Below are 12,631 nucleotides of genomic sequence, written 5' to 3' on the forward strand. Positions count from 1 at the left end.
TTAGGTGTCCTCCTCGGGATAGCGTCATTTAAAGAACGAGTGTCAGCACAAGGTAAAAAAATGAAAAAAAACCGAGAAAAAACCGGAAAAAAAACCGGAGGAGCCTGCCGAAGATTAAGCCATTATGGCTTGCCTTTAGGTGTCCTCCTCGGGATAACATCATTTAAAGAACGAGGGTAAGCACAACGTAAAAAAAAAAGGGGGAAAAAAACCGGAGAAAAGAACCGGAGGAGCCTGCCGAAGATGAGGCCATTACGGCTCGCCTTTAGGTGTCCTCCTCGTGATAGCGTCATTTAAAGAACAAGGGTCAGCACAACGAGAAAAAAAAACAAGGAAAAAAATCGGAGGAACCTGCCGAAGATGAGGCAATTACGGCTCGCCTTTAGGTGTCCTCCTCGCGATAGCGTCATTTAAGAACGAGGATAAGCACAACGTAAAAAATAACCCGGAAAAAAAACCGGAGGAGCCTGCCGAAGATGAGGCCATTACAGATCGCCTTTAGGTGTCCTCCCCGGGATAGCGTCATTTAAAGAACGAGGGTCAGCACAATGTACAACAAAAATAAGGGAAAAAAAATCGGAGGAGCCTGCCGAAGATGAGGCCATTACGGCTCGTGTTTAGGTGTCCTCCTCGGGATAGCGTCATTTAAAGAATGAGGGTCAGCACAATATAAAAAAAAAAAAAAAAAACCGGAGGAGCCTCCCGAAGTTGAGGACATTACGGCTCACCGTTAGGTGTCCTCCTCGGGATACCGTCATTTAAAGAACGAGGGTCAGCACAATGTACAACAAAAAAGGGGAAAAATAAACCGGAGGAGCCTGCCGAAGATGAAGCCATTACAGCTCATGTTTAGGTGTCCTCCTCGGGATAGCGTCATTTAAAGAATGAGGGTCAGCACAACGTAAAAAAAAAATCGGAGGAGCCTGCTGAAGATGAGGCCATTACGGCTCGCCTTTAGGTGTCCTCCTCGGGATAGAATCATTTAAAGAACGAGGATAAGCACAACGTAAAAAAAACCGGGAAAAAAAACCAGAGAAAAAAACCGGAGGAGTCTCCCGAAGATGAGGCCGTTACGGCCCGCCTTTAAGTGTCTTCTTGGAGATAGCGTTATTTAAAGAACGAGGGTCAGCACAACGTAAAAAAAATGAAAAAAAAAAGGGAAAAAAACCGGAAAAAAAACTGGAGGAGCCTGCCGAAGATGAGGCCATTACGGCTCGCATTTAGGTGTCCTCCTCGGGATAGCGTGATTTAAAGAACGAGGGTAAGCACAACGTACAAAAAAAAAGAAAAAAAACCGGAAAAAAAAACTGGAGAGCAAAACCGGAGGAGCCTGCCGAAGATGAGCCCATTACGGCTCGCCTTTAGGTGTCCTCCTCGTGATAGCGTCATTTAAAGAACGAGGGTCAGGATAACGTAAAAAAAAAAAACCAGAGGAGCCTGCCGAAGATGAGCCCATTACGGCTCGCCTTTAGGTGTCCTCCTCGTGATAGCGTCATTTAAAGAACGAGGGTAAGCACAACGTAAAAAAAACCAGAAAAAAACCTAAGGAGCCTGCCGAAGATGAGGCAATTACGGCTCGCCTTTAGGTGTCCTCCTCAGGATAGCGTAATTTAAATAACGAGGGTCAGCACAACGTAAAAAAAAAACCAGGAAAAAAAACTGGAGGAGCCTGCTGAAGATGAGGCCATTACGGCTCGTGTTTAGGTGTCCTCCTCCGGATAGCGTCACTTAAAGAATGAGGGTCAGCACAACATAAAAAAAATCGGAGGAGCCTGTTGAAGATGAGGCCATTATGGCTCCCCTTTAGGTGTCCTCCTCGGGATAGCGTCATTTAAAGAACGAGTGTCAGCACAACGTAAGAAAATGAAAAAAAAAACCGAGAAAAAACCGGAAAAAAAATCAGAGGAGCCTGCTGAAGATGAGGCCATTACGGCTCGCCTTTAGGTGTCCTCCTTGGGATACCGTCATTTAAAGAACGAGGGTCAGCACAACGAAAGAAAAAAATAACGAGAAAAAAACCGGAAAAAAAAACCAGAGGAGCCTGCCGAAGATGAGGCCATTACGGCTTGCCTTTAGGTGTTCTCCCTGGGATAACGTCATTTAAAGAACGAGGGTCAGCATAACTTAAAAAAAAAAAACCGGGAAAAAAATGGAAAAAAAAAACCGGAGGAGCCTCCCGAAGATGAAGCCATTATGGCTCGCCTTTAGGTATCCTCCTCGGGATAGCGTCATTTAAAGAACGAGGGTAAGCACAACGTAAAAAAAAAAGGGGAAAAAAACCGGAGGAGCCTGCCGAAGATGAGGCTATTACGGCTCGCCTTTAGGTGTCCTCCTCGGGATAGCGTCATTTAAAGAATGAGGGTCAGCACAATGTACAACAAAAAAAAAGGGAAAAAAAACCAGAGGAGCCTGCCGAAGATGAGGCCATTACGGCTCACCTTTAGCTGTCCTCCTCGGGATAGCATCATTTAAAGAACGAGGTTAAGCCCAACGAAAGAAAAAAATAACAGGAAAAAAACCAGAAAAAAAAACCAGAGGAGCCTGCCGAAGATGAGGCCATTAAGGCTTGCCTTTAGGTGATCTCCTTGGGATAATATCATTTAAAGAACGAGGGTCAGCGCAACATAAAAAAATATCGGGAAAAAAGAACGGAAAAAAAAACCGGAGGAGCCTCGCCTTTAGGTGTCCTCCTCATGATAGCGTCATTTAAAGAACGAGGGTCAGCACAACGTAAAAAAAAACAAGGAAAAAAAATCGGAGGAGCCTGCCGAAGATGAGGCAATTACGGCTCGCCTTTAGGTGGCCTCCTCGTGATAGCGTCATTTAAATAACAAGGATAAGCACAACATAATAAAAAAAACATGGAAAAAAATCTGAGAAAAAAAACCGGAGGAGCCTCCCGAAGATGAGGACATTACGGCTCGTGTTTAGGAGTCCTCCTCGGGATAGCGTCATTTAAAGAATGAGGGTCAGCACAACGTAAAAAAAAAACTTGAGGAGCCTGCCGAAGACGAGGGCATTACGGCTCGCCTTCAGGTGTCCTCCTCGGGATAGCGTCATTTAAAGAACGAGGGTCAGCACAACGTAAAAAAAAAAAAAACCGGGAAAAAAAACCGGAGGAGCCTGCCGAAGATGAGGCCATTACGGCTCGCCTTTAGGTGTCCTCCCCGGGATAGCATCATTTAAAGAACGAGGGTCAGCACAACAAAAGAAAAAAATAACGGGAAAAAAACCGAAAAAAAAACACCAGAGGAGCCTGCCGAAGATGAGGCCATTACGGCTTGCATTTAGTTGTTCTCCTTAGGATAGCGTCATTTAAAGAACGAGGGTCAGCACAACGTAAAAAAAGAAACCGGGAAAAAAAACCGGAAAAAAAAACCGAAGGAGCATGCCGAAAATGAGTCCATTACGGCTCGCCTTTAGGTGTCCTCCTCTGGATAGCGTCATTTAAATAACGAGGGTCAGCACAACGTAAAAAAAAACATGAAAAAAAATCGAAGGAGCCTGCCGAAGATGAGGCCATTACGGCTCGCCTTTAGGTGTCCTCCTCGAGATAGCGTCGTTTAAAGAACGAGGGTCAGCACAACGAAAGAAAAAAAAAGGGGAAAAAACCGGGAAAAAAAACCAGAGGAGCCTGCCGAAGATGAGACCATTACGGCTTGCTTTTAGTGTTCTCCTTGGGATAACGTCATTTAAAGAACGAGGGTCAGCACAACGTGAAAAAAAAAACCGGAAAAAAAACCGGAGGAGCATGCCGAAAATGAGTCCATTACGGCTCGCCTTTAGGTGTCCTCCTCAGGATAGCATCATTTAAATAACGAGGGTCAGCACAACGTAAAAAAAAACCAGGAAAAAAAATCGGAGGAGCCTGCCGAAGATGAGGCAATTACAGCTCGCCTTTAGGTGTCCTCCTCGGGATAGCGTCATTTAAAGAACGAGGATAAGTACAACGTGAAAAAAAACCGGGAAAAAAAACTGGAGAAAAAAACACGAGGAGCCTCCCGAAGATGAGGCCATTACGGCTCGCCTTTAGGTGTCCTCCTCGGGATAGCGTCATTTAAAGAATGAGGGTCAGCACAATGTACAACAAAAAAAAAGGGTAAAAAAACCGGAGGAGCCTGCCTAAGATGAGGCCATTACGGCTCGTGTTTAGGTGTCCTCCTCGGGATAGCGTCATTTAAAGAATGAGGGTCAGCACAACGTAAAAAAAAAAAAATCGGAGGAGCCTGCTGAAGATGAGGCCATTACAGCTCGCGTTTAGGTGTCCTCCTCGGGATAGCATCATTTAAAGAACGAGGGTCAGCACAAAGTAAAAAAAAATGGGAAAAAAAACCAGAGGAGCCTGCCGAAGATGAGGCCATTACGGCCCACCTTTAGGTGTCCTCCTCGGGATAGCATCATTTAAAGAACGAGGGTCAGCACAACGAAAGAAAAAAATTAACGGGAAAAAAACCGGAAAAAAAACCAGAGGAGTCTGCCGAAGATGAGGCCATTATGGCTTGCCTTTAGGTGTTCTCCTTGGGATAACGTCATTTAAAGAACGAGGGTCAGCACAACGTAAAAAAAATCGGGAAAAAAAACGGAAAAAAAAAAACCAGAGGAGCCTTGATGACAAGTCATCTTAGCCCATTTTAGCTAGTCTTTTTCTTTTGTTTTCATTAGAATTATGCACTTTCTTAAGCTACAAGCAAGCTAATTGAGTAGAATTTCATGTTTCCCTTGATTGAACCAACCATATGTGAATTCATGCCATTTCATGAGGTTTTAAGCTATAATTGTTGCATATTGTGGAAGATTGAATACCTCATGATTTTGAGCAAAACTTTGATTAGTTTGGTTGATCAATGATAGGTGAAGAAGGCTTGGAGAAAGGTTGAAGCAAAGAGGAATGGCTAGGAGTGAAGAGAGGACAATGGAATAAGTGAAAATTGAACCGGGTTGCATGAAGTTAGCCCCAACGTTAGCCCCCTAACTTGGAGGCTAACGTTGGGCATGTGAATCACTCTTTGGAAGTAGCCAACGTTAGCTCCAACGTTAGCCCCCTAACTTGGAGGCTAACGTTGGAACTTGAGAGTTTCTCCCTGGGCTACCAACGTTTGCGCCAACGTTAGCCCCCTAACTTGGAGGCTAACGTTGGCACTTAAATCACAATGGGGGAGTAGGCAACGTTTGCGCCAACGTTAGCCCCCTAACGTGGAGGCCAACGTTGGCGCCAATCACACCAAGCAAGGCCAACGTTAGGGTCAAAGTTAGACCCCTAACGTTGGCGCCAACGTCCATACCAGAAGGATGTGGTTTGCTGATATGAAAAGTTAGGGTCAAAGTTAGACCCCTAACTTTGACCCTAACGTTGAAGACCAACGTTGGCTAACTCCATTTCCGGTTCAATTGGTTCACTTCGGTTCTTCTTCAATCTTCAAAGAGCAATCAACCAAGGCCTCTTTCAACCCAATTCCACCAAGGACAAAGGCCCAACTCAAGGCTTGAAGATCATTTTGGAAAGTGTATAAATAGGATAGAATTCAATTTATTGAGGGAGTTTTTCTGGAGAGTTTTTTTTGGAGAGTTTTCCTTTAGAGCTTTCCTTTTTGGAATTTTCATAATAGTTTTCGGAGAGCTTTTGAACTTTAATTTTCTTTGCTTTCATTGCTTTCATTTTCATTTACAATTTTGTCTTGGATCTTGGATTGGAGAATTGAAGAAATTCTGTTTCAATCTCAATCTTGGATCTCTCTGTTTCTTTACTTTACTGTTAATTGAATTTCATTTCCGGTTACTTGATCTTCATCTCTTTTCTTTGCAATTTACAATTTCCTTGCTATTGTTCTTGTTGGATCTAGGAAGGCATTGAGATCTAGACTTGGTTTTCTAGTCTCTGGGTCCTGAGATCTGAATTTCTCATTTCTATTTCCTGTTTATTGCTTTTCCTCTTCATTTACTTTACTACTTCAAGATCCGGTTCAATCCCAATCCCCTTTTCCTCTTCTGTTTAATGCAATTCAACTTTTCTGTGTTTAAATTCTGCAAATCCACATCCCAATCCCCTTTACATTTCAAGCAATTTACATTTCTTGCACTTTAAGATTCTGCAATTTACATTTCTTGCACTTTAAGTTTCTGTTATTTAATTTCTTGTTCTTTAAGTTTCAGCAATTTACTTTCCCGCTCTCTTTGATTTCATGCAATTTACATTCTGCAAATCACAAATCACCCAACCAACACTTGATTCGCTTGACTAAATCAACCACTAAGCTAAAATTGCTCAATCCTTCAATCCCTGTGGGATCGACCTCACTCCTGTGAGTTTTTATTACTTGATACGACCCGGTGCACTTGCCGGTTAGTTTTGGGTGTTTTGGGAGAGATTTATTTTTCTCCAAAATATCTCATCAAGCCTCCCGAAGATGAAGCCATTACGGCTCGCCTTTAGTTGTCCTCCTCGGGATAGCGTCATTTAAAGAACAAGGGTAATCACAACGTCAAAAAAAAGGGGGAAAAAAACCGGAGAAAAAAATCGGAGGAGCCTGCCGAAGATGAGGCCATTACGGCTCGCCTTTAGGTGTCCTCCTCGTGATAGCGTCATTTAAAGAACGAGGGTCAGCACAACGTGAAAAAAAAACCGGAAAAAAACCGGAGGAGCTTGCCGAAAATGAGTCCATTACGGCTCACCTTTAGGTGCCCTCCTTGGGATAGCGTCATTTAAAGAATGAGGGTCAGCACAACGTAAAAAAAAACCGGGAAAAAAAATCGGAGGAGCCTGCCGAAGATGAGGTCATTACGGCTCGCCTTTAGGTGTCCTCCTCGGGATAGTGTCAATAAAAGAACAAGGGTCAACACAACGAAAGAAAAAAAAACCGGGAAAAAAAACCAGAGAAAAAATACCAGAGGATCCTCCCGAAGATGAGGCCATTACGGTTCGCCTTTAAGTGTCCTCCCTGGGATAGCGTCATTTAAAGAATGAGGGTCAGCATAACGTAAAAAAAAAATAACGGGAAAAAAACAGAAAAACAAAACTGGAGGAGCCTCCAGAAGATGAGGACATTACGGCTCGCCTTTAGGTGTCCTCCTCGAGATAGCATCATTTAAAGAACGAGGGTCAGCACAACATGAAAAAATGAAAAAAAACAGAGAAAAAATCGAAAAAAAAAACCAAAGGAGCCTGCCGAAGATGAAGCCATTACGGCACCCCTTTAGGTGTCCTCCACGTGATAGCGTCATTTAAAGAACGAGGGTAAGCACAACGTAAAAAAATAAGGGGAAAAACCGGAGAAAAAAACCGGAGGAGCCTGTAGAAGATGAGGCCATTAAGGCTCGCCTTTAGGTGTCCTCCTCGTGATAGCGTCATTTAAAGAACGAGGGTCAGCACAACGTGAAAAAAAAAACCGGAAAGAAAAACCAGAGAAAAAAATCGGAGGAGCCTCACAAAGATGAGGCCATTACAACTCGCCTTTATGTGTCCTCCTCGGGATAGCGTCATATAAAAAATGAGGGTCAGCACAATGTACAACAAAAAAAAGGAAAAAAAACTGGAGGAGCCTACCAAAGATGAGGCCATTACGGCTCGTGTTTAGGTGTCCTCCTCGGGATAGCGTCATTTAAAGAATGAGTGTCAGCACAACGTAAAAAAAAAATCGGAGGAGCCTTCCGAAGATGAAGCCATTATGGCTCGCCTTTTGGTGTCCTCCTCAGGATAGCGTCATTTAAAGAACAAGGGTAAGCACAACGTAAAAAAAAGGGAAAAAAATCGGACAAATAAATTGGAGGAGCCTGCCGAAAATGAGCCCTTTACGGCTCGCCTTTAGGTGTCCTCCTCGGGATAGAGTCATTTAAATAACGAGGGTCAGCACAACAAAAAAAAAACACGGAAAAAAAATCGGAGGAGCCTGCCGAAGATGAGGCAATTACGGCTCGCCGTTAGGTGTCCTCCTCGGGATAGCGTCATTTAAAGAACGAGGATAAGCACAACGTAAAAAAAAAACCGAGAAAAAAAACCGGAGAAAAAAACCGGAGGAGCCTCCCGAAGATGAGGCAATTACGGCTCGCCTTTAGGTGTCCTCCTCGGGATAGCGTCATTTAAAGAACGAGGGTCAGCACAATGTACAACAAAAAAAAGGGAAAAAAACAGGAGGAGCCTGCTGAAGATGAGGCCATTATGGCTCGTGTTTAGGTGTCCTCATCAGGATAGCGTCATTTAAATAACGAGGGTCACCACAACGTAAAAAAAAAAAACCAGGAAAAAAAATCGGAGGAGCCTGCCGAAGATGAGGCAATTACGGCTCGCCTAGAGGTGTCCTCCTCGGGATAGCGTCATTTAAATAACGAAGGTCAGCACAACGTAAAAAAAAACCATGAAAAAAAAACCGGAGGAGCCTGCCGAAGATGAGGCAATTACGGCTCACCTTTGGGTGTCCTCCTCGGGATAGCGTCATTTAAAGAACAAGGGTCAGCACAATATAAAAAAAACCTGGAAAAAAAACCTGAGAAAACAAATCGGAGGAGCCTGCCGAAGATGAGGCCATTATGGCTCGCCTTTAGGTGTCCACCTCGGGATAGCGTCATTTAAACAACGAGGGTCAGCACAATGTACAACCAAGAAAAAAGGGAAAAAAACCGGAGGAGCCTGCCGAGGATGAGGCCATTACGGCTCGTGTTTAGGTGTCCTCCTCGGGATAGCATCATTTAAAGAATGAGTGTCAGCACAACGTAAAAAAAAAATCGGAGGAGCCTGCTGAAGATGAGGCCATTACGGCTCGCCTTTAGGTGTCTTCCTCGGGATAGCGTCATTTAATGAACGAGGGTCAGCACAACGTAAAAAAAAACCGGGAAAAAAAACCGGAGGAGCCGGCCGAAGATGACGCCATTATGGCTTGCCTTTAGGTGTCCTCCTCGGAATAGCGTCATGTAAAGAACCAGGGTCAGCACAACGAAAGAAAAAAATAACGGGAAAAAAAACCGAAAAAAAAACCAGAGGAGCCTGCCGAAGATGAAGCCATTACGGAACCCCTTTAGGTGTCCTCCACGTGATAGCGTCATTTAAAGAACGAGGGTAAGCACAACGTAAAAAAATAAGGGGAAAAACCGGAGAAAAAAACCGGAGGAGCCTGTAGAAGATGAGGCCATTAAGGCTCGCCTTTAGGTGTCCTTCTCGTGATAGCGTCATTTAAAGAACGAGGGTCAGCACAACGTGAAAAAAAAACCGGAAAGAAAAACCAGAGAAAAAAATCGGAGGAGCCTCACAAAGATGAGGCCATTACAACTCGCCTTTATGTGTCCTCCTCGGGATAGCTTCATATAAAAAATGAGGGTCAGCACAATGTACAACAAAAAAAAGGAAAAAAAACTGGAGGAGCCTGCCGAAGATGAGGCCATTACGGCTCGTGTTTAGGTGTCCTCCTCGGGATAGCGTCATTTAAAGAATGAGTGTCAGCACAACGTAAAAAAAATCGGAGGAGCCTTCTGAAGATGAAGCCATTATGGCTCGCCTTTTGGTGTCCTCCTCAGGATAGCGTCATTTAAAGAACAAGGGTAAGCACAACATAAAAAAAAAGGGAAAAAAATCGGACAAATAAATTGGAGGAGCCTGCCGAAAATGAGTCCATTACGGCTCGCCTTTAGGTGTCCTCCTCGGGATAGCGTCATTTAAATAACGAGGGTCAGCACAACAAAAAAAAAAACACGGAAAAAAAATTGGAGGAGCCTGCCGAAGATGAGGCAATTACGGCTCGCCTTTAGGTGTCCTCCTCGGGATAGCGTCATTTCAAGAACGAGGATAAGCACAACGTAAAAAAAAAACCGGGAAAAAAAACTGGAGAAAAAAACCGGAGGAGCCTCCCGAAGATGAGGCCATTACGGCTCGCCTTTAGGTGTCCTCCTCGGGATAGCGTCATTTAAAGAACGAGGGTCAGCACAATGTACAACAAAAAAAAAGGGAAAAAAACAGGAGGAGCCTGCCGAAGATGAGGCCATTATGGCTCGTGTTTAGGTGTCCTCCTCAGGATAGCGTCATTTAAATAACGAGGGTCAGCACAACGTAAAAAAAAAAAACCAGGAAAAAAAATCGGAGGAGCCTGCCGAAGATGAGGCAATTACGGCTCGCCTAGAGGTGTCCTCCTCGGGATAGCGTCATTTAAATAACGAAGGTCAGCACAACGTAAAAAAAAACCATGAAAAAAAACCGGAGGAGCCTGCCGAAGATGAGGCAATTACGGCTCACCTTTGGGTGTCCTCCTCGGGATAGCGTCATTTAAAGAACAACGGTCAGCACAATATAAAAAAAACCTGGAAAAAAACCTGAGAAAACAAATCGAAGGAGCCTGCCGAAGATGAGGCCATTATGGCTCGCCTTTAGGTGTCCACCTCGGGATAGCGTCATTTAAACAACGAAGGTCAGCACAATGTACAACCAAAAAAAAAAGGGAAAAAAACCGGAGGAGCCTGCAGAGGATGAGGCCATTACGGCTCGTGTTTAGGTGTCCTCCTCGGCATAGCATCATTTAAAGAATGAGTGTCAGCACAACGTAAAAAAAAATCGGAGGAGCCTGCTGAAGATGAGGCCATTACGGCTCGCCTTTAGGTGTCCTCCTCGTGATAGCGTCATTTAAAGAACGAGGGTCAGCACAACGTGAAAAAAAAACCGGATAGAAAAACCAGAGAAAAAAATCGGAGGAGCCTCACAAAGATGAGGCCATTACAACTCGCCTTTATGTGTCCTCCTTGGGATAGCGTCATATAAAAAATGAGGGTCAGCACAATGTACAACAAAAAAAAGGAAAAAAAACTGGAGGAGCCTGCCGAAGATGAGGCCATTACGGCTCGTGTTTAGGTGTCCTCCTCGGGATAGCGTCATTTAAAGAATGAGTGTCAGCACAATGTAAAAAAAAAATCGAAGGAGCCTGCCGAAGATGAAGCCATTATGGCTCGCCTTTAGGTGTCCTCCTCAGGATGGCGTCATTTATAGAACAAGGGTAAGCACAACGTAAAAAAAAAGGGAAAAAAATCGGACAAATAAATTGGAGGAGCCTGCCGAAAATGAGTCCATTACGGCTCGCCTTTAGGTGTCCTCCTCGGGATAGCGTCATTTAAATAACGAGGGTCAGCACAACAAAAAAAAAACACAGAAAAAAAATCGGAGGAGCCTGCCAAAGATGAGGCAATTACGGCTCGCCTTTAGGTGTCCTCCTCGGGATAGCGTCATTTAAAGAACGAGGATAAGCACAACGTAAAAAAAAAACCGGGAAAAAAACCGGAGAAAAAAATCGGAGGAGCTTCCCGAAGATGAGGCCATTACGGCTCGCTTTTAGGTGTCCTCCTCGGGATAGCGTCATTTAAAGAACGAGGGTCAGCACAATGTACAACAAAAAAAAAGGGAAAAAAACCGGAGGAGCCTGCCAAAGATGAGGCCATTATGGCTCGTGTTTAGGTGTCCACCTCAGGATAGCGTCATTTAAATAACGAGGGTCAGCACAACGTAAAAAAAAAAACCAGGAAAAAAAATCGGAGGAGCCTGCCGAAGATTAGGCAATTACGGCTCGCCTAGAGGTGTCCTCCTCGGGATAGCGTCATTTAAATAACGAAGGTCAGCACAACGTAAAAAAAAAACCATGAAAAAAAACCGGAGGAGCCTGCCGTAGATGAGGCAATTACGGCTCACCTTTGGGTGTCCTCCTCGGGATAGCGTCATTTAAAGAACAAGGGTCAGCACAATGTAATAAAAAAAACATGGAAAAAAACCTGAGAAAACAAATCGGAGGAGCCTGCCGAAGATGAGGCCATTATGGCTCGCCTTTAGGTGTCCACCTCGGGATAGCGTCATTTAAACAACGAGGGTCAGCACAATGTACAACCAAAAAAAAGGGAAAAAAACCGGAGGAGCCTGCTGAAGATGAGGCCATTACGGCTCGCCTTTAGGTGTCTTCCTCGGGATAGCGTCATTTAAAGAACGAGGGTCAGCACAACGTAAAAAAAACCGAGAAAAAAAACCAGAGGAGCCGGCCGAAGATGACGCCATTACGGCTCGTCTTTAGGTGTCCTCCTCGGGATAGCGTCATGTAAAGAACAAGGGTCAGCACAATGAAAGGAAAAAATAACCGGAAAAAAACCGAAAAAAAAACCCAGGAAAAAAATCGGAGGAGCCTGCCGAAGATGAGGCAATTACGGCTCACCTTGAGGTGTCCTCCTCGGGATAGCGTCATTTAGAGAACGAGGGTCAGCACAACGTAAAAAAAAAATACTGAAAAAAACCGGAAATAAAAACCAGAGGAGCCTGCTGAAGATGAGGCCATTACGGCTCGCCTTTAGGTGTCCTCCACGGGATAGCGTCATTTAAAGAACGAAGATCAGGGCAACGTAAAAAAAAAACCCCGAAAAAAAAACTAGAGGAGCCTACCGAAGATGAGGCCATTACAGCTCGCCTTTTGGTGTCCTCCTCGGGATAGCGGCATTTAAAGAACGAGGGTCAGCACAACGTTAAAAAAATAAAAAAATAAAAAAAAACCCAAAAAAAAACCAGAGGAGCCTGCCGAAGATGAGGCCATTACGGTTCGCCTATAGGTGTCCTCCTCGGGATAGAGTCATTTAAAGAATGACGGTCAGCACCACGTAAAAAGAAAATCCAGAGTAGCCTGCCGAATAT

The sequence above is a fragment of the Arachis ipaensis genome, chromosome B8 (genome assembly GCF_059453495.1).
Source record: "Arachis ipaensis isolate K30076 ecotype BB chromosome B8, ASM5945349v1, whole genome shotgun sequence".
NCBI lineage: Eukaryota > Viridiplantae > Streptophyta > Magnoliopsida > Fabales > Fabaceae > Arachis > Arachis ipaensis.